Source organism: Xyrauchen texanus, chromosome 13 (genome assembly GCF_025860055.1).
Source record: "Xyrauchen texanus isolate HMW12.3.18 chromosome 13, RBS_HiC_50CHRs, whole genome shotgun sequence".
NCBI lineage: Eukaryota > Metazoa > Chordata > Actinopteri > Cypriniformes > Catostomidae > Xyrauchen > Xyrauchen texanus.
In genome coordinates this window covers 43,968,540-43,992,044 of record NC_068288.1, presented here as the reverse complement: position 1 = coordinate 43,992,044, position 23,505 = coordinate 43,968,540, and the positions used below count along the sequence as shown (strand labels likewise).

General features: G+C 35.3%; 1 long non-coding RNA gene across 1 annotated transcript; it reads left to right on the top strand.

The window, feature by feature from the left end:
• Positions 1–6,746: 6,746 nt before the first annotated feature.
• On the top strand, positions 6,747–19,277 carry LOC127654454 (uncharacterized). The gene is made up of 4 exons (XR_007971932.1): positions 6,747–7,375; positions 8,186–8,459; positions 18,733–18,821; positions 18,896–19,277. It is a non-coding gene; the product is annotated as an uncharacterized LOC127654454 (long non-coding RNA).
• Positions 19,278–23,505: the final 4,228 nt, after the last annotated feature.

The window sequence follows — 23,505 nt, the reverse complement described above, 5'->3', positions numbered from 1 at the left end:
ACACCCACTGAGAATCATATTGAAAGAGCCCTTGTTATCGGTGATTCTATTGTAAGGAACGTGGAAATAGAGACTCTAGCCACTATTGTTAATTGCATTTCGGGGGCCAGAGCGTCTGACATCAAATCAAATTTACAAGTGCTGGCTAATGCTAAACGTAGATTTTCTAAAATTGTTATCCATGTCGGCACTAACAATGTCCGGCTTCGCCAGTCGGAGATCACTAAAGATAATGTTAAAGAGGTGTGCAAATTTGCAAAAACGATGTCAGACACTGTAATATGCTCTGGTCCCCTCCCTGCTCGTCGTGGTGACGAGGTTTATAGTAGATTAGTGTCACTGAATGGCTGGATGTCTGAGTGGTGTCTACAGAATAAAATAGGATTTATAGACAATTGAAAATTTTTTGGGGTAGACCTGACATGCTAAAGAGAGACGGACTCCATCCCTCCAGGGAAGGTACCGCTCTCCTCTCTAGTAATTTGGCTCATAGACTTAATAATGATATTAATTGACTAAATGGGGCCCAGGTCAGGAAGCAGACAAACTGGTTAATCCGAACGTCTGCTAGCTGCCATGAGACGTCACACAGGTCACATAAACTACAACACATAGAGACTGTATCACCTAGATATCTCATAGAGACTGTGTCTGTTCCCCGAACTACCAAACACAATACCCTCACTAAATAATTTAGAAAAAATTTGATTAAGGTCAAACTTGAACAAAACAAACAAATTAAAAATAAACATCATATAAAAATAGGGCTACTAAACATTAGATCTCTTGCTACCAAAGCACTAATTGTCAATGAAATGATTACAGATCATAGATTGGATGCGCTCTGTTTGACTGAAATCTGGCTTAAACCGGATGAATATATTAGTTTAAATGAATCTACTCCCCAGGTTATTGTTATAAACATGAACCTCGTCTGAAGGGTCGAGGAGGAGGTGTTGCTACAATTTACAGTGAAGTTTTTGGTGTTACTCAGAGGACAGGATATAAATGTAAGTCTTTTGAACTAATAATGCTTAATGTGACACCGTCAAATACAAATATAAATAAAAAATCTCTGTCGTCCTTTACCCTTGCTACAGTGTATAGATCACCCGGGCCTTATTCAGATTTCCTTAGTGAATTTGCAAATTTTTTATCAGATCTTGTAGTTACTGTAGATAGAGCCTTAATTGTTGGTGACTTCAACATTCACATTTACATTTATTTACATTTATGCATTTGGCAGACGCTTTTATCCAAAGCGACTTACAGTGCAATTATTACAGGGACAATCCCCCCAGAACAACCTGGAGTTAAGTGTCTTGCTCAAGGACACAATGGTGGTGGCTGTGGGGTTAGAACCTGTGACCTTCTGATTAACAGCCCTGTGCTTTAGCCACTACACCACCACCATATCACATAGATAATGAAAATGATACATTGGGATTAGCATTTATCGATATTCTCAACTCTCTTGGAGTCAGACAAAATGTAACAGGACCAACTCATCGCCATAATCATATGCTAGATTTAATTCTTTCATATGGAGTTGATGTTGATAATATAGAAATTCTGCAGCAGAGCGATGACATCTCGGAACATTACCTCGTCTCTTGCATGCTGCAATCAGCTAATGTTACTCAATCTACACCACGCTATCGTTCAGGTAGAACTATTCTTTCGACCACTAAAGATGACTTCACTAATACTCTTCCAGATCTATCTCATATACTCAATAAACCCCAAAGCCCAGAATAACTTGATGAAATAACAAAAAATTTAAATGCAGTCTTCTCTAGCACCCTTGATGTTGTCGCCCCACTTCAATTAAAGAAAATGAAAGAAATAAGCCCTGCACCATGGTACAATGATCACACTCATGCTCTCAAGAGAGCAGCTCGGAAAATGGAGCGCATGTGGAAAAATACAAAATTAGAAGTATTTCAGGGTGCATGGAAGGATAGTGTCTGTAGCTACAAACACGCACTCAAAGCTGCCAGGTCAGCATATTTTAGTAAACTCATAGAAAATAACCACAACAATCCTAGATGTTTATTCAGTACTGTGGCTAAATTGGTTAGGAATAAAGCCTCAACCAAACCAGATATTACGTCACAGCTCAAGAGTAATGACTTCATGAATTTCTTTACAGATAAAATTGAAATAATCAGAAATAAAATTGGAATTATGCAATCATCTGTCATAGCACCTCAGAAAACAGTGTCGAATAATTTCCCTCATGTGCAACTTCAATCCTTCGCTATCATAGGTCATGAAGAGCTAACAAAACTTATCGAAACATCAAAAGCCACAACTTGTTTGTTAGATCCTATACCAACTAAGCTCTTAAAAGAGGTATCTCCTGTAATATCAGAACCTCTTCTTAATATCATTAACTCCTCGCTATGCTTAGGACATGTCCCAAGAAACTTTAAAATGGCAATTATCAAACCGCTAATTAAGAAGCCACAACTTGATCCTGGAGAACTTGCTAATTATAGACCGATTTCAAATCTCCCGTTTATGTCAAAAATACTAGAAAAGGTAGTATCCTCCCAAATATGTTCATTTCTACAGAGAAATAGTATATATGAAGAATTTCAATCAGGATTTAGGCCTCATCACAGTACAGAGACTGCACTTATCAGAGTTACAAATGACTTGCTCTTATCATCTGATCGCGGCTGCATTTCTCTTCTAGTGCTTTTAGATCTTAGTGCTGCATTCGACACGATAGATCATAACATTCTCTTGAATAGGCTGGAGAATTATGTTGGAATTTGTGGAGTGGCATTAGCATGGTTTAGGTCATATTTAGCAGACCGCTACCACGTTGTCTATTTAAATGAGGAATTGTCAAACCAAACAAAAGTAAAGTATGGAGTGCCACAGGGATCAGTTTTAGGGCCTCTGCTTTTCTCCATGTATATGCTTCCCCTGGGAGATATTATCAGGAATCGTGGAATAAGTTTCCACTGCTATGCCGATGATACCCAACTTTATATTTCTTCAAAACCTGATGAGATTTCACAATTCTCAAAATTAGCAGAGTGTATCAATGAAATAAAAGATTGGATGGCCAGAAATTTCCTTCTACTCAATTCTGACAAAACAGAGGTTCTAATTATTGGACCAAAAAACTCTAAAAATAAGCCACTAAAATATAATTTGACTCTAGATGGATGTACTGTTACATCATCTTCAACAGCAAAGAACTTAGGTGTTAAATTTGATACCAGTCTGTCCTTTGAAAATCAAATTACAAATGTTTGTAGAACAGCATTCTTCCACTTAAGAAATATTGCTAAATTAAGGCATATGCTCTCAGTTGCTGATGCCGAAAAACTAATTCATGCGTTCATGACCTCAAGACTAGATTATTGTAATGCATTACTGGGAGGATGTCCAGCAAGATCAATAAATAAACTTCAATTGGTTCAAAATGCAGCAGCCAGAGTGCTGACGAGAACCAAGAAATATGATCATATTAGCCCCATTTTATCATCGTTACATTGGCTACCTGTTAAATTCCGTACTGATTTTAAAATTCTGTTATCTACGTACAAAGCTTTGAATAGTCTAGCTCCTCAGTACTTCAGTGATCTTCTAACACGCTATATTCCAACACGTTCATTAAGATCACAAAATTCTGGCCTATTAATAGTTCCTAGAATATCAAAATCCACTAAAGGAGGAAGATCCTTTACATATTTGGCTACTAAACTATGGAATAGTCTCCCAAACACTGTTCGAGATGCAGACACACTCTCTCAGTTTAAGTCTAGACTAAAGACTCATCTATTTAGCCAGGCATACACCTAATTTATCCCACAATTAGGCTGCTTTAGTTGGGTCTGCCGGAACCAGAAACCAGAAACATTGAGCATGATCTCTAACTCTGCAATAAATTCAATGGCATCTACGCTTACATCTTTTTATTTGTTTCCCTGTCTCAACCTCGGGACTCCTATCCTGAGGTCACCAGATCCGGCTGGATCCAGCACCATTCCTGCTTCATGTTGGACTCCACTGCTACATGTCGCAGAATGATGATGACTAAATGCAGCCGGTGCCAGCCAAACATCACTTCAAACTATTATGACGGACTTCAGAGGATGAAATTATGCCAACTCCAACCTGCATCACCTCGGTCTATTTATGGACTACGATCCTGAAATGAAATGCTTAGACTAACAATTGCCAACAAAAGCCTTCATCAGCCAATTAACAAGGACAGTTGCATCTATGTGAACTTCTGCAATTAATCAAGATGGACTTCAAAGACTTTGGTCATTAATCTTACAGTTCAAACACAATCTATGTTTAATCAATGACCCTTATCACTTAGTTTAATAATTTTAAACCATGAATTTACCTATACATAATTAATATTTACATTACATTCATAATGTTAGCCAGAGGGGAACTGGCCCCCACAGTGAGTCTGGTTTCTCCCAAGGTTATTTTTCTCCATTAATCTACATCTTATGGAGTTTTGTGTTCTTGCCACAGTCGCCTACAGCTTGCTCACTGGGGTTATTAATACAATTATCATTTAATTATTTATAAACACTATTAAAATTCTTATTTTATCTAAATTACACAATGATGATTAATCGACTTTATAGACATTACAGTTTTATCGTCTGTTAATGCTAATATTCTGTAAAGCTGCTTTGAAATGATGTGTGTTGTGAAAGGCGCTATACAAATAAAATTGACTTGACTTGACTTGACTTCTTGAACCACTGCCAATAGAGGCAGGCCCTGAAGGCCACAGCTGAAAGTTTTACAACCACTCTGGTTGAAAGGCAGGAAGATACAGTAAGAGATTTGTAAAGGTAGCCTCTTTTCCCCCTGTTTACTTGCTCTCTTTCCGTTTATTTATATCTGTGTCTTGTTCCTCTTTCTACAGATTTTCCAAATATCCACTGCCTCTCTCAGACAAACGTGGTTAGATACAGAAAAAACACGTTCTCTCTTAATTTTTGGTGTGTTGCTTCTCAGACCAACATGGTGATATATCTGTAAAAAATATATTTGTTTTTATTTGGTGCGTTGCTACTCGGACAAACATTAGTAGATATATATATTTTTTATTATAATTATTTTTATTTGCCTCATTGTTTCTCGGACAATCATGCGGACGTCTTTCTTTTTATTTGACTAGTTGTTACTTGGACAACACTGTGAAATACCAAAGAAAAAGCCTGGTTGTTTATTTGGTTTATGTTGTTTCTTGGACAAACGAGGCAAGATATAAAAAACTGGTTCTTTAATTTTGGCTGATTGTTTCTTGGACAAACATAGTGAGATAAAATGGCTCTTTTTATTTGGCATGATGTTGTTGCTCAAACGTTTTATTTGGCAGGTCATTTCTCGGACAAGTGTAGCAATATATAAAAGAAAACCGTTCTATCGGGAAGACATGCAGGCTTGAGTGAAGTTTAAGAAGTTTTATTTGATAAATGTAAAACATAAAGTAATGTCTCTCTCTTTGGCGTAGGCCCCGTCCGGCGGTCCGAGGGAGTTGTACCCGGAACCGTCATGTCCTGCCGGAGATAGGAGGCAGGGGCGAGGAGCCTACCCCCTTACAGGACAGGGCTGAACTGGTGGTGGTGGGGTGGTGGAGGTTGCCATGTTAGCACAATGAAACAGCAATGTGATAGATTGTGAGCAGACTTATAAAGCAACGGCTTACATGCGATTGGCTAGGAATTACCCAGCTAATGATGTGATGATGTACAGCTGCTAGTCTTCCCGCTAGAACTACGCTGCGCTTACATTTCTTTTAACATGGTGGATTGTTTCTTGGACAAATGCTGTGATATACTGTATATCGAAAAAAAAATTTGATATGGCATGTTGTTTCTCTAACAAACATTGCGATATATAAAAAAACCTGTTTTTTTTAATTGCTGGGTTGTTTCTCGGACAAACGTCATATGTATCGAAAAACTTTTATTTTTATTTGGCGGATTGTTACTTGTGGTGAGATATCGGGGGAAAAAAATCAGTTTAAGTTGTGGATTGTTACTCGGACAAACATGGGCAGATATTGAAAAAAATATTATATTTATTTGGCAGGTTGTTTCTCTGACAAAAATGGAAAGATATTGAAAAAATATATATATGTTTTTTGGTCAATATATTTTGAAAAACAGTTATTTTAATGTGGCGTGTTGTTTACTGGACAAATGCTGTGAAATATATTGAACAATTTGGTGGGTTGTTTCTCGGAACAACATGTTTTGATACTAAAAAAAGTTCACTCTTTATACTTTGGGGGTTGTTTCTCTGAGAAATAGGGGGAGATACCGGAAAAATGGTTCAGTTTATTTGGAGCGTTGTTACTTGGAAAAACATGATGATATATTGGTGGGTTGTTTCTTGGACAATTGTGGCGATGAAAAAAAAAATTGTTATTTTTATTTGGCGGGTTGTTTCTCGGACCATTATGTTTAAATATATAAATAAAATGTTTCTTTTTTATTTGGTTGGTTTAGAGAAACACTGTGCATGTTTGTAAGAAAGAAAAGACTGTAAAGACAGTACAGTGGGAAGACAGAAATACATTAACAATCAACAAAAGGAAAAAAGAGGGGGCACTGACGTCATGCACTGTGCTGCCCCGGACAATGCCTGAAAGGAAGAATAGGACGATAGCACTTGTCTGGGTATCTCTCTCTCTTTATTTCCTTCTCGCTTACTCCCTGTCGCCATCTCTACTCTGTCAAGAAGGGGAGGCACACTTTTGGCAGGGTTACACTGGATTATTTCGGTCGCTTGACTCTCTCGAGGTCAGGCTGGGACCCATTTTCTCTACAGCTGAGCAGGATATGGTGCAGCGTGACCACAAACTTTTTGCCACAAGTACTGTCACAACACTTCTCTCATTCTTAACTTTCTAGCTCTGCTTGTTGCTTCCTTCAACGAAGAGAGGGGAGAATGCTCCAAAGGAGATTCAAACTCTTCGAAACAAGCATGAACTGGTTCCTTTCACCCGCAGGGTTGAATAGCAAAGGTGACAGTTTTGGACTTTCCTTCAGGTTTCCTTTAAGTGTTCCTATTTAAAAATACATATTGCAATGGGACGACCAATATGGAAGATTGTGCACTTTTGTCAAATGGAACCAAATATGGAATACATGTCAAAACGGAAATGCAGGCACCAGCAGGACAGCAACAGATGCTCCTTTTGTCATAAGAAGACTTGAAAGGCATGTATACCTGCGACAGATGCCAAATGCTGACAAAAGACTTAACTACGTTCTCTTTCATGGTCCTTTACTCATGACTGCAGGATTTGTCACACATCTCCAAATTTATCTTGCAAATCTAGTGTGGCTGATTCCGATGATCACTCTTAGACAAAGTGAGTACATGTACCTGATATTCTGTTCCAAAACCAAGTGAGCTGCCTACATAGGGAGAATTTTATGGCATGTGTTACGAAGCTTTTCCAAAATAGCTTCTTTTAGCCAAATCCTATGGCAGTATCACATTTGTCTTTAGCGTATAATGCATTATCCTTCCCATAATGCGCTGCGATGAGCAATTTGTATTTTACAAAATAAAAATTGTCCAATCTATTTATTATTGGACCGTTTTAACTGTTATATTTGTGAGCATCGCATCATTATTAGGAGTGCTTTTTGGAGTTCATGCCTATGTAGAACGTTCCAAATCGTTCACTTATGAGGTTCCATTTCAGTTAGAAGGCTAGATTAGAAGGCAGCTGCCTATGTAGTCAGTAAACAGCAAGGTAGCTCACTAGGTTTTGGAACAAAGCTATTGTTTCTCAAGATCTATTGGTCTATATTTTTGTCCCCTTCTTTTTCCCTTTGGAAGTTGAGTAACAACATGCTCGTGAGGGATAGGCTGAGATTTGCTTGCTTTGGTAGGCTTGGACGAGTTCCATTCTCCGCCTCCAGGCCCAAGCCAGGTGACGGTATTAAGTATTTCATGCAAACTCCCAGAGAACTAGCTTGTGAAACATGGAGGACTACTAACCCAACTACAACAAACTAACCTAACATGAGACACTTGGGCTTGGGACAGTGAGCTGTAAGGTGGCCCGAAATGTCAACACCTTGTTTTCTTTTCCTTTCTCATGCTGATGTGACCTCATGCTCTCTCTTTCTTTCTCTTTCTCTCTCTCGGAATCTCTCTCTCTTGGCAACAGGGCTAAAGTGGGCAGGCGAATAGGAGGGCATAGCCGAATCTGCTCAGTGTTGGCAGGGGCTCAGGCTCCAGCTCTTGTGCAAGAAGGGTTTGCACACCTCTCTCTCTCTCTCTCTGCCTTTCCCTTGTCTTGTGAGCGACTGAGACGTGGAAATGGTGTCTTCGCCCTTTCTTCCCTGCTGTTTTTTTTTTGTTTTTTTTGGTCGTTGTTTCAATACTTCCTCTTTAAGCTTCATCCGGAGTCTCCTGCAGTGTATGAAAATGCTCTCGCTCAGGTATTTCCAACCTTTCATTACGCTCGTATTTAAATTTTTGGCTTACTTTTGACTTTTTTGTTTCGGAATAACATGGTTTTCTTCATTTTCTCTGACTTTACCTGCTCCTCGTCCTCATTTTCTTCATGCACGTGCCGTTTGTCTTTCGCCGCCATGCAAAGGGTTTGCCATTACTGTCCGATGAGAAATTAAACATTGTTATTAATAAAATAATATGTATATTTGATGAAGTATTAATGTGTTTGTGCAAAAGTAGTGATTTTGCATGGTTTTGTTTGCCTTGTTTCTTTTGTGCCGCATACGTGACCATCATGTCGTTTTATCAACAACTTGTTTGCACAATAGCTTTAAACAAATCACACTTCATTGGCTGAATAAACTTGCGGTTTGCTATTATAGTAACATAGTACTGGTATAAAGAGCATTTGTAAGATAAAATACTAATATATTTGTACAAAATTCGACATCCTAGGCCTTCACAACAAAGAGCTGTGCTCTATCTGGCAAATACACTGGAAGAAAGAAAATGAACATTAATAATATCAGTGGAATTGGTGCAAAAACTATCATCATTTGTCTTTGTTTGGTCTGGGTTGACTGTTAAGTGGTACACCACAAACAAATCTATTCTTCCTCATAGTCTGGCATGTTTGGAGGAACTGAGTCTTGCACACAACTGAGGTTAAGACCACAGAGAAGGATATACTTTACAACATGTGTGTGCTAAGCAGTTAGCATGGTCCATGTCAAACATTTGGTCAAATTTGATTAGTGACCTAATGAAATCATGCAGAATCTTCAATGTCTCTTCCTCATTTTAAGTTTCCTTGTTTTCCATTTTTCAAATCGTAAAACTACATATTTTCAGGTTTAAACAGGAAAAAATTCCTGTTTTTTCTGTGTGGTCTCATACTCTTGGGCCGCACTCTACATATACAGTGATATATATATACTGTGTAATAGGGCTGTTGATTTAATATTCATTTAGTATGATTAATTATATGAAAAATGACACATTAAAAAATTACCACGATTAATCATGTGTCCGATCCGGAATGTTCCTACCATCAGACCAATTCAAGTTGGCACCTTAATGTTGAAGTAGGCGGCAGTCAGCTCCAACTGTACAGGCAACACACCTCATCAAACCAACAAGAGCAACCATCCACAGACGTGATTATTTGCTCAACATTTTTCAATGTTGTAAACTACATTTAACTTGACACAGAGTTCTAAAACATAGCACATATGAATAAAGATGCTGTAAACTTTTGGAACACGGTACAACCAAAGTAGGACGCTCCAAAAGCACCTGTCTGAAGCATAAATACATAGACCAAAAATGTAAAATAGCGCAGACGAAAGTAGGCCAATAATAGCATTATGTTCAAGGATATGGAAATAAAACAAACAATATTTTGACTTTTAAAGCCACTTTTTATATTGGCTAAATGCTTGTCTGTTCTCACAATATATATACGTATTTGAGTAATATATTAGAATTTTCTATAAAATGTATATTCTTATAATCATTTGAATTATTAAATACTAAATGATCTGTATTCAGGGGCTTTCTCAGTAAATATTGATATATTCATTGTGATTATTTAGTCAGCACATCATGTAATTCATTTGATAAACAAAATTGAAGCGATTGACAGCCCTAATTTATATATACATATATATATATATATATATATATATATATATATATATATATATATATATATATATGTGGAATCAAAAGTATACACTATATGTACAGTATTTTATTATATATATATATATATATATATATATATATATATATATATATATATATATATATATATATATATATATATATACAGACTATATATAGTGAATATAGTCTATATGTACACTATATATATATATATATATATATATATATATATATATATTATATATATATATATATATACACACACATACAGACTACATATAGTGAATATAGTCTATATCTAGACTATATATATATACATACACATACAGACTACATATAGTGAATATAGTCTATATGTACACTATATATATATACATACACATACAGACTACATATAGTGAATATAGTCTATATCTAAACTATATATATATACATACACATACAGACTACATATAGTGAATATAGTCTATATCTAGACTATATATATATACATACACATACAGACTACATATAGTGAATATAGTCTATATCTAGACTATATATATATACATACACATACAGACTACATATAGTGAATATAGTCTATATCTAGACTATATATATATACATACACATACAGACTACATATAGTGAATATAGTCTATATCTAGACTATATATATATATATATATACATACACATACAGACTACATATAGTGAATATAGTCTATATCTAGACTATATATATATACATACACATACAGACTACATATAGTGAATATAGTCTATATGTACACTATATATATATATATATATATATATATATATATATATATATATATATATATATATATATATATATATATATATACACATACAGACTACATATAGTGAATATAGTCTATACGTACACTATATATATATACATACACATACAGACTACATATAGTGAATATAGTCTATATCTAAACTATATATATATACATACACATACAGACTACATATAGTGAATATAGTCTATATGTACACTATATATATATATATATATATATATATATATATATATATATATATATATATATATACATACAGACTACATATAGTGAATATAGTCTATACGTACACTATATATATATACAGATTCTATATTCCATTTCCAGATCAAACCAGCTCATGTTTTACTATCCTAACCACTTATATTTCATTATCATGTGTCTTCAAAGAATCTTAATTCTTTTAGAGAAGGATCAACTAAACGAAAGCTGCCTTTAAAAGACAAAATGAGAGGGAGAAAAGCAATGTGGTGATGGGTGGTGGGGTGATAGACAAAAAAAGGAAAACACTTCCTTCACCCCTCCTTCTCTATCCTCAGATGAACTTGTCACGTTACTTGATGATTTTTTTTTCTAGCTTGCTCTCTCTACTTCCTGCTATTTGTGCTGTCTCCCGCTCTCTCTGTGTCAGTGTGGTAACCAGGAACAAAGTCACAGGGCTTTATCAGGAAATGTATTTCAGTTATCACCTTCACTTACGAGACAATAACAACATAAACAACATCACATTATGGAGAAAAGACCCATGTGGATAGCAACCTAACCCTCGGATGTTCAGCTGTTGTGTGCCTTTAATTTCAGCTGTCTGACAATAACCAGAACAGGTATTTGAATGTTCTTTCGACTAATTTAATGGCAAAAAATCAACAGTGTTGATCTTTAGTAAAACTAACTAACTAAAACGAATATACTGTGACGTCACAGTATAACTATCTTGGAAACTTTCCTTCGTCATTTCATTTTGCTACTATGCCTTTTATGTGCATATTTTATATAACTTATTTAGGTTTTTATTTTACCATTGTTCCAGTCCTAGACTTTCAATCTTAAAATATGAAAATCCATCCTAAACTATGACAGTCTAAACGTAGAGTGAAACAAACATAAACCTTTTCCTGATTTCTATAAACATCTACACAAAGTATGACCGACCCTCAGTTGTGTGGGCATTGCCACCACGACCAACAACTTTGCATTTTAGTCCTTTTGATTGTGCCATTTCTAATCAAGCTGCAATTTGGTCAAGTTATGCAAAAAGTGTGACAATATGATTAAGTTATAATTCAAATATGTGTGTGTCAAATACATAAAATGCTGTCTTTGAAACCAGCTGTAGCAAGACAGATTTCAGGTCTTATACATCATTTGAGATGGTGGAGATGAGATGGTATTAGCTCAAGTAAAAATGACAAAAAGGACAGTATTCTCTTGAGGTGCATGTACAGTATATTCACTGTTGGACATTATTGGTCAACTTTAATAAACTAGAGAATGTAAAAAGTGAGTTTTGAGTGAGTTAAAATGCCAAAAAGTTCCCATAGTCGAAGAAATGGACATTATTTGCTAATATAATATAATAAGGTTTAATTTTGTGCCCGCCCATATCAAATATGTCAGGTCTCTAACAGTCAACAGATATCAAGTTCTTTTTTAAAGCACATGGCTTTTCTCTTGATTCAGTATTCTTTTAAACAACAAGGCCTAAATAATGTGTAAAAAAAAAAAGAAGTGAGACGCCATGTAAGGAAAGTTTTCACCTACATCATTCGTGTGCACGGGTTAGTTGCAACGTTCTATTTGTGTAACCGTAGGAGTGAATGTTGCAAGTTATGCCTGTTTGCAACACAGCTAGTGCATTGATAAGTGCTGAAATTCGTAAGACCTCGTCTACAAACAAGGTCATTGGGCAACGGGCACTTCCTGTTTAGAATTGCTATTTTTGCATCCAGGGCATAGCACTCGAGTTCTGCAGACTGTCATTGCAAATGAGAAGTTTGGTAAAAGGCCTCTGATTTGTGCACGTGTAATTAGAGTGCAACGTTGGTTTCCACATACGGTTTGAATGGATGTACAGATGAGGTAAGTGAAGTATGCAGGCGAATAGGACCTTGTTGGTGTCATCACACCGTAAGACAGTCTCAGTTTGTTCTTGCGTGACACGTGTCACAGTGCACTTAATCACATTTACTTTGAATTGACAGTCAAAGTGCAGGTCTGGTTTGACTCACATCACTATACTGTATATACTATATAACACTATACTTGTTTTTTGTTTTAATTTTCTTTTTGGGTAGACATACACTGTAGAAAAAGATCAGATCAGAATCATATTTGTGACTTGATCACACATTAAAGTTAATACAATAAAATATCTAGGAGCTTATTAACTAAAAATAAAAAACACTAAGGTGATGGAAAGATAAATAAACCTTAAAGGAATAGTTCCCAAAAGGGAAATTCTCTCATCATTCTCTCACCCTTATGCCATCCCAGATGTGTGTGACTTTCTTACTTCTGCAGAACACAGATGAAGATTTTTAGAAGAATATTTCAGCTCTGTAGGTCCAATGCAAGTGAATGGCGGCCAGAACTTTGAAGCTCCAAAAAGCAAATAAAGGCAGCATGAAAGGATCCATATGACTCCAGTGGTTTAATCCATGTCTTTAGAAGTGATCCAAATGATTTTGAATGAGAACAGACCAAAATATAACTCCTTTTTCACTATAAATTGTGACATCAGCAGTCTCAGTCTAGTGCTCTGCGTATCTGTCAAGCACTAGGAAGTGTATTCAAGCTTGAAATCATGATCATGCCTAAAGACTGCAATCACAAGATGTACTGTGAAAAAAGATGAATGTTTTGGTCTGTTCTCACACAAAACCAGTTTGATCGCTTCAGAAGACATTGATTAAACCACTGGAGTCATGTAGATCACTTTTATGCTGTCTTTATGTGCTTTTTGGTGCTTCAAAATGTTGGTCACCATTCACTTGCATTCTGTGGGCCTACAGAGCTGAAATGTTCTTCTAAAAATCTTAATTTGTGTTCAGCAGAAGAAAGAAAGTCATACACATATGGGATGGCATGAGGATGAATAAATGATGAGAGAATTGTATATATATATATATATATATATATATATATATAAAATATATATATTTAAAAAATAATTTTATTTAAAAATACTATATGTATCATATGACTTTTATTCATTATATGTGAGAGATAATGTACAGTCAGCCAATTGTTATCACAAAATAAATCCAGACAGGGTGATCAGGACCCCGATGCAAAGCTTATTACAAGCTACTAACCAAATAAATAAATACATGAACATAAAATATTGATTTGCGTTGATGTTCTGTAATTATGTGAGAAGAAATAAATTGCTGAATAGCTGAAATCCACCACCGGTTTGCATCGGGAGTTCTGTTGGTGTTATTTTGTAATTAATGACTGTCTGACTGCTTATTATGCATCTTATTAAATTAGAAATAAATGCACATGAAACATTGATTTGAGTTGAAATTATTTTATTAGCTTACTTGTAGAGATTGCACAGTGATCCGAGAAGCAGGAACAATGGATGTGCGGTTGTTACTCAGAAATATCACACCGCTAGATGGCGCCATTGATCAATCAGACACACACTGTTGATATCACATGCTCAATCACTTTTGGGACTCCTTTAGATCAAAATGTCCATCAGGTTATTTACAATTTGAGCTGTATATTTGTTCAGCCTCAGGCATTTAAAGCTGCCCGACTCTTTATTTGATCCAACTTCAACCCTCCTAGTCTTTCTCACACTGCTTCTCTGCCTCGGCCAACTGCCACACCAAAACATTTGGTTGCTGTTAATTAGACCAAAGAGGAATTCAAAATGTTAATGTCCTGTCCCAGTGTATTTTAGTTGTTCTGGTTCACATGCTAATTTATGGAAAGAGACAGTGCATCCACCCCACTTTGTACCATGCCAAGCCATTCTTTTGGCCGCCCTGGTGGCCCCAGTATGCCAGATACCACGATTTAGAGCATTGTTTATGTAGCTCAACTGCCATAACATCATTATTTAATATATTCATTTATGAAGTATAGAATAGGCATATATAATAATATAATATATAATATAATGAATGCATTAATAGTAAATAAATTAATGTAATATTACACTATTTTAAGTTTACTCAATCTTCCCATGTTCATATTACTCATAAAATTCAACTAAAATAATTCAACTAAAATAAATATCTTGTCAGCCATACTTAATCCATTTGCGTTGAATATATTAACATTTTTTGTTGTTGTTGTTTTACTGAAAATTGGCAGAGGATTTCTAGTTGCCAGCATGCTTTGTATGGGACTCGACAGGGAGAGTAAATGTTAAAATTAAGTGTTGTTTTATGTCTTTGTGTAAGACGAATATAAAAGGGAAGTCTTGTTAGTGTTTAATGCTTTGTTATGTTGAGATTTAGAACAATTTCTGTAATGTTGTATTTTTGGGGGTTACCGTTATGGTGAAGAGTGGAGCTTGAGCCTAGTTTGAGGACCAATACATTTAGTCTCCAACATATTGCTTTATCCATTGAGAAATTGGTCACACTTTATATTAGGTGGCCTTAACTACTATGTACTAACATTAAATACATACTATATATATAAGACTATGTATTTACTGTGTAACTACATGTTGTTCTGCAAAATGCCGCATTTGCTGCTTCTCAAGTTGAGGTACGGGCAGGTTTAGGGGTAATAGTAGGGTTAGGATTAGGAGTAAAGTTAACGGTGTAACTACAAATGTAATTACATGCAAGTATTTTAAATGTAATTAGAATGCACATAAGTACATTGTATGAAATGGTTAAGTACATAGTAGTTAAGGCCACCTAATTTAAAGTGGGTTCAAGCAATTGCTGTGTTAACCATAGCATTGACACCGAGTTGCATTCAGAAGTAGTGAATTCGATTCATTTCAGTAATTTGAGTCTTTTGATTCCATTCACAAAAAGATTTATTCAGATTTGTTCATTGACCATTTCTGCAAGTTATACCCTTGCTCCTGTAGATGGTGCCAAACGACCATCTTTTAAGTAATTGCATTGAACCAAAAGCAGTCATTCACGACTATAACAACACTAATTCTCCTTTATTAAAATTTAATTAAAATCTATCATATTGTGGATTGCTGAGCATGACTTTTTATCAAGCTATGCAAAACAACAACAATACTTACTAAAAAAAAAATTATGACCTTCAATAATGTTCGTATGTCATTGTAATGCGTGGTCATCACTCACTTTTATTTATAATTCATCCTGCCCCTGTTCTTGTCGAACGAGAGTGACGAACTGAACGAATGACATGCAGCTCCTCCTCTCGTTCAGCCGGTCAGCTGATCATGATGACTGATTCATTCATGTAATTCGTGAACGAGTGTACCATACATTCAGTTCGTTCAAGAATGAACGAGACCGACTGGTTCAGTGAGGGGTGTATTCGTTAAGTGGGTTAAACCAATGATACGCTCCTTCACACCCAACCCTTGAATGCTATCGGCTATCGCTAATGTCAGTCTTTAAAAGCAACACAAGTGGAATTGAAATGACACTTAAAAATCAGAGTTTAAACACATTAGCCGTTTTCACCATAAATGGCAGGTTCCTACATTTTGTCAAGTTTTTACAAAGACAGAAAAAGTAAAGAAAAGAGCCTCATAATACGTTACACTGTGCTCCAAAGCACAACATTTCCATCTGTAATTCATGTCATTTATCTGTAAGGTCCTCAGTCATTTTTTCACATTGACCAGTTCATTCAGTTCATTCATGAACGACACCTCTCATCTCATTCAGACTCAAATGACCAACTTATCTGGTTCAGTGAAGGGCGTATTCATTCAGCGGGTCAAACCAATGATATGCTCCTTCACAGTCCGCACTCGAAAGTTATTGGCTCGTGCTATAATCTGTCTTTACAGGCATGAAAAGCCACCAAAGCAGTCTCGTGTTTCAAACCAGAGCTCATTGGCTTCAAAAGGGAGGGACTTCAGTGAACCAGAAATATGAGTCAGGCTGAGTTTGGAATGGCATACTACACATACTACTTTTACTACTATGAGTAGTCTAAGAATAGTATGGTAGTATGCCATTCTGAATAGACTCGGTGAATGAGATCACTTAAAAGATTCGTTCAAAGAGACCAATTCCTTCACGAACGAAACTTCACTACTCAATAGTGCTTCCCACAGGCATGTGTTTAGCATGCTAACTTTTCCTCTCACTAGTTAGCATAACACTAAAAGAGTTTCATTTGTGTTATTTTGACATGTTACCTTTTGTTGGGTTTACTTCATTCACAGGTTTCCTCTACTTGAGTTTGGTGAAATTGCATAATAATTTTAATTTAAGAAAACTCATTTCAAACACATCCAGGAAATGAATCAATTTCAGCCAAAGTTATTTTTATTTTATTTATTTTAGTGTAAGGAAATACGTCATTGACAAATAAAGTTGTCCGTGGTGATAATAAAATTGAAATCTTTAAAAATCTAGCTTGAAAAACATGTTACAATTTGTAGAAATGTAAAAAAATATATATTTTCTGCAATAAAAATGATTTAATGACTTTAATAATGTCATGTGGCCTAATCATCATGTAAAGGGTATTAAAACACCTATTAAAACACATGAGAGTTAAACACTTAATCATTAATTAAATATAAGGTTTAAGGCATAAAATAAAATAAAAATAATATATATCAAGAATTTTTCTCAGGGTTAAACCATATGACATGAACATAATGTGCATTTTCATAAAAATGTCAAACTATTAATCTGTTCTGAGTAGTTCTGTTCTTTTTAAAACTTCTCAATTTTATGTTTTTTTTTTTTTTTTTTTGTCATTATAAACCGCGAAATAGTAACCCACATGTTGGTTACACCGCCTGACTTTGATTTGGTGGACAGAAGTTATTCAGATGTTCAATAGCGTCTGGCTGCAGACTTGCACTCTCAGACTTGCACGCTCAGACACGAGCGCTTCCGCTGCAAGTGACGTCACTTGCACGCTCAGACACTAGCGCTTCCGCTTCAGCGTAAACTATTGACTTGTTAAAAGTTTAAATAATGTAAATCGCTGGTACAATTTTCTGAATTGGCTGCAAAATGACAATTTTATTATTATTATTATTACTGAACAAAACGAGCTAATGCCTGTCAGTCTAACTCTGTTTACTTTAAACAAAGACTGGCTGTGTCGGATTGAGAACAGATCATTCAAAAATCGTTTCGTAAACATTATATATATATATGCTTTTTCGTTACATGATAAGATTTTTACATTTTACCTTAATATACGCTACTTTTTATCTCTGATACAAATAAAAATAAATTAATGTTATGCCTAACAACCACTCACGGTATTAAATACATAAAGGAAACTATTCTGCACAACTCATGACAAAATTAAAAAAAAAACAAAATTCCTTACTGTCTCTGGACGGTTACTACACCACATGACCATTTTTAATTTAGGCCCCAGAAAAGAAAGAAAAAAGGAACATGAAAATGACTTTGAACTCAGTAATTGAAAACTTGTTCATTATAGTACAGGTGTAATCAAGTGATTGTTTTGTGTGCATTATATTTTGAATGTAATTTTTAATAATTGAATAGATCATAGAATTTGCATCATGTCATTGTCCCTAATAAATAGATTGTCTCATGTAATTTTGTATGATTCCTAATAAATCATTTCTCTCTCCATCTTCCTTTTACAGTATTTTGCCTTTTTAGGTTCTTGTGCAGACTTGGCGTAACCAAGAATTCAAAAATCCACAGCATGTGTGTGGCTGTCCCTAAAACTGAGGTAGTAGATTGAATAGTTGTGGAGCATAAATCCTCCCTCTGATATAACTATACAATCTACTGTCTTTCTTATAGAGACAGGCTAACCAGCGGTCAACAACGGTGCTGACCATCAGGACTTGAAATAACGTTTCCAGCTACTTGTTTAAAACTACTCCGTTCTGAAGCTGATTCATTAGCAAGGTTGTTCTCTATGGATTGTTTGTTTTCCTAAATGAAATGAAACAAAAGATCTGTGTGTGTCCACAAGGTGAGGTAGTAGGTTGTATAGTTTGTGGGAAGGATCAAATCCTAATCAGTTGATAACTATACAGTCTATTGCCTTCCTTGAGAGACACAATGAGCAAGGGGGAAGAGAAAGAGTTGTCAAAATTAGTAATAAAAGTTGAACTATTGTATTGAAATAACGTAAAAATGGCATTAAATGTGTTTTTTCTGCATTGGCTTTTCCAAATAAAAAATATGTCTGTTAATACTCTGTTAATTGTTGACTTTCACTCAAAAATGTGACAAGTTAAAAAAATGTTTTTTTTAAATGATCTATTTAATTTCATGCTTGTTTGTGATTATGTATTGCTAATATGCATCCTTCAGTATGAAGCTTTTGTAAATTTTAGCAGTCACTGAAAGGAAAAGGCAGAAAGTCAGTGAAAGGACACATTCAAAATGAGCAGTTGATGCTTTCTCTTACACATTACAGCAATTGTGTTGCATATTAAATGCAATGAATGCACGTTTTAATATGCATGTAACAATTACTCCACTGTAACAATGTATCAACATTCAACAACAAGTGGTAAAGTTGCTTTCAGATTTGATGGTGGTGTTCGGAGGAGCTCTACTGGTATAACAGGGTAACTGCAACATATCGACTACACTGGGGGAAAAAATATTCTGTTGTGAATCTAGCAGAAAAGACTTAGTACTTTATACACTGAATAAGTTAGTTAAAGCATGAACCTGAAAATTTTAAGTAAATCATTTTTTTTTACTCAATTCAAAATGCTAATGTTCTAGCTTAAAATATGATTTAGTATCGTTGATCTTTACAATTTATCTATGATCTTTAGACTTGTACAACTTTACAAGTCTAAATCCTAAAGTATCATGATAAAAAAACGAATTATCAATTGATTGCAACAAGTGTTTCTTACACCAATAATGCAAGATCTAAAATTGGCTGGGTTATAAAATCAATATGTATATCAGTATAGATTATGCTGTAAGAAACACATATACATATATATATATATATATATATATATATATATATATATATATATATATATATATATATTAGGGCTGTTGATTTAACACGTTAATTCAGTGCGATTTAATTTGACCAAAAATAACGTGTTCAAAAAATGTATGCAATTAATCGCACTGTCCCCGGACCATAATAAGGAACATTCCTGAGAAATGCAAGCTTGTAGTACCACCTGTTTACTCTAGAGGGCAGTGAGTGAAATTTCAGCTGTATGAGCAACACACAGTTTATACAGTGAAGAAAACAACCCTTCAGCAGCAGCACAACACAAACATGTGTTACATTCTTGTGTTCAAAACACTTGATGGAGGGCAAATGCTAACTAAGAGATCTCAAGATGTGTTTAAAGATTGAGTATTAAACTATATTTAACTTGACACAGTGACCTAAACATGACGCAACGCACCCGATACGCTACACAAGCATGTCTGACGCAGGTGTAAATTGACGGGCCCTTAAACAAGCCCTCATAATAAATCTCTAACTGACTGACAAATTCACTTGTGTAACGGATTGATGAACTGTGTGTCAATGATTGACTTATGATCAATAATATGGTAGTAAACAATACATTGTATTCTAAAGCCACTTTTTGTCTTATCAATGATGAACTCTTCTGCTACAAGAATGTAAAGCATTTTAATTATCTAAATATTTTTATTATAAATATATATATATATATAGTTTTTAGATATTTAAAGATAACTATGTATAATTATATATTGATATAAATAAGTAGAATCTTTATATATTTAATTATTGTTATATGAGGGGCTTTCTCAGCAAATATTTGTATATGCGATTAAATGCGATTAATTAATCGGGACACGTATAATTAATTCGATTAAAAATGTTAATCAATTGACAGCCCTAATATATATATATTTAAGTAATATCACACGAGCGAGAGTGCGATATGGCCCTACATCAGCACCGGTGTGATTGGGCCGCGTAGGTAAAGAGAGCGAGCATGTGCGATCACCTGTTGCCACTCCCAAGCAGAGATTCTGTCAGCGTTCTGTAGGTCAGCTTTCTCAGTGGGAAAAATAGCATCCAAGCAGGGGTATTTCTCCCTATTTCGTGGTAGGCACGCAAGAGTCATTGAATATAGAAACAGCGATGTCCTCCGCCATTTTAAACAGCACGTCCTCTCCAATGTGGAAACTCGGTAAGTGCCTCGAGTTCTGTAATCAAACAGTCTGTTGTGTCTCTCAGCTGTGATTAGCCTTAATTCTGAAATTGTTCATTTAAAGCCGTTTAAAACAACATCCTAGTGTAAGTAATGTGATTTCTATGTACTGTTCTATGTAAACAATGACTAATGGATTCCATTTAAGTCAACAAATGGCTCATATTACTCACAAAAATGATCTTTTGTCACTATCTGCTGGCTAACATATGTCATTTCAAAAGAAAGACATTAACTCCTAACAGATCTGCACTGCTCTTACATATTAGTTTAGAAGGGCATGAACACAAGAGGAGTGATACACACAGTGAAGCGTCCGAGTGCTGATGCTGTCACACCATCAGTGCTTATGGAACGTCTCTCGTCCAATCAGATTTGAGGACTTGAGGATATATATATATATATATATATTTTTTTTTATTTATTTTTTTTTTACAGTAAACTTAATAAAATTCCACATCAAATAAATCAAATAAACAGTAACTTATTCAAAAGAACTACTTCAGAAAAGGGTGCATAATTTCTCAAGGATAAAAAAAAGAACACCACCTGTGGCAGAACACACACACACACACACACACACACACACACACACACACACACACACACACACACACACACACACACACACACTTCTCCATCTTACAGGGATGTGCTGTGTGTGACCAATAAACTTAAGGGAAATCATTTAATATACTAATTAAAATGAATGCAGAAAGTAGTGATTGTTAGTTAATATAAAATATGTAACCAAATGAAGTACAGTGTGTTATATGCATATAAAATCAAATAGTTATGCTTTTGCCACCACTGAAGTAAATTAAGCCAGGATGGCTTGTTAGAAGGCGTGATGATGTAAATAATCAAGGCATAAGATTTCATTGGATGATATTATTGGACGATATCATGGGTTCATTTTTTTGGACGAAGAGGCCATCCTCAAAGAGAAGAGAAACTGTATAAAAAGACATGTTCTAAAATATAACTTCAGATGCTTCATGAACCATCTCAGCTTTATTTTTATAATAAAGTCTAGTTTGGAATCAGAAACTTTGAGCCTCCTAGATGTTCTTGACTCTGCTTCTATTGCTGTTTTGAAGAATTTACCACGGGACAGGTATCAGGAGTGCCACAGGTATCAGTATTAGGGCCTCTGCTCTTCTCCTTAAACATGCTTTCCCTGGGAGATATTATCAGGAATCATGGAATAAGTTTCCACTGTTATGCCAACGATACCCAGCTTTATATTTCTCCTATTCCCAATGAAAATTCACAGCTCTCCAAATTAGCAGAATGTATCAATGAAATCAAAGATTGGATGGACAGAAATTTCCTTCAACTCAATTCTGACAAAACAGAGCCATTGGACCAAAAACCTCTAAAAATAAACCATTAAAATATAATATGACTCTCGATGGATGTACTGTTACGTCCTCTTCTACAGCAAAGAACTTAGGTGTTATTTTTTTATACCAATCTGTCCTTTGAAAATCATATTTCCAATGATTGTAGAACAGCATTCTTCCACCTCAGAAATATAGCTAAATTACGACACATGCTCTCTGTTGCTAATGCCAAAAAATTAATGAATGCGTTCATCACCTCAAGACTAGATTATTGTAATGAAATACTGGGGGGATGTCCAGCAAGTTCAATAAATAAGCTTCAATTGGTTCAAAATGTGGCTGCCAGAGTGCTAACGAGAACCAAGAAATATGATCATATTAGCCCAATTTTATCTTTGTTACATTGGCTACCTGTTAAATTTTATATTTCTGTTTACTACATACAAAGCTTTTAATGGTCTAGCTCCACAGTACTTAAGTGACCTTCTGACACAATACATTTCGTCACGTTCATTACGATCACAAAATTCTGGCTTGTTAATAATTCCAAGAATATCAAAATCCACAAAAGGAGATTGATCCTTTTCATATTTGGCTCCTAAACTATGGAATAGTCTCCCTAACACTGTTCGGGACTCATACACACTCACTCAGTTTAAGTCTAGACTAAAGACTATTAGCCAGGCATACACCTAATTTATCAATCAACTCACTGCTTTGTGGCTGCTTTAGTTAGGTCTGCCGGAAACAGAAACATCTATCATGATCTAGAACTCTGCATAAAATCGTTTGGTTACGTATGTAACCTCCGTTCCCCGAGGGAGGGAACGACACGTTGTGTCGGAGAAGCGACACTAGGGGTCTCTCTTGAGCGCCGATATTC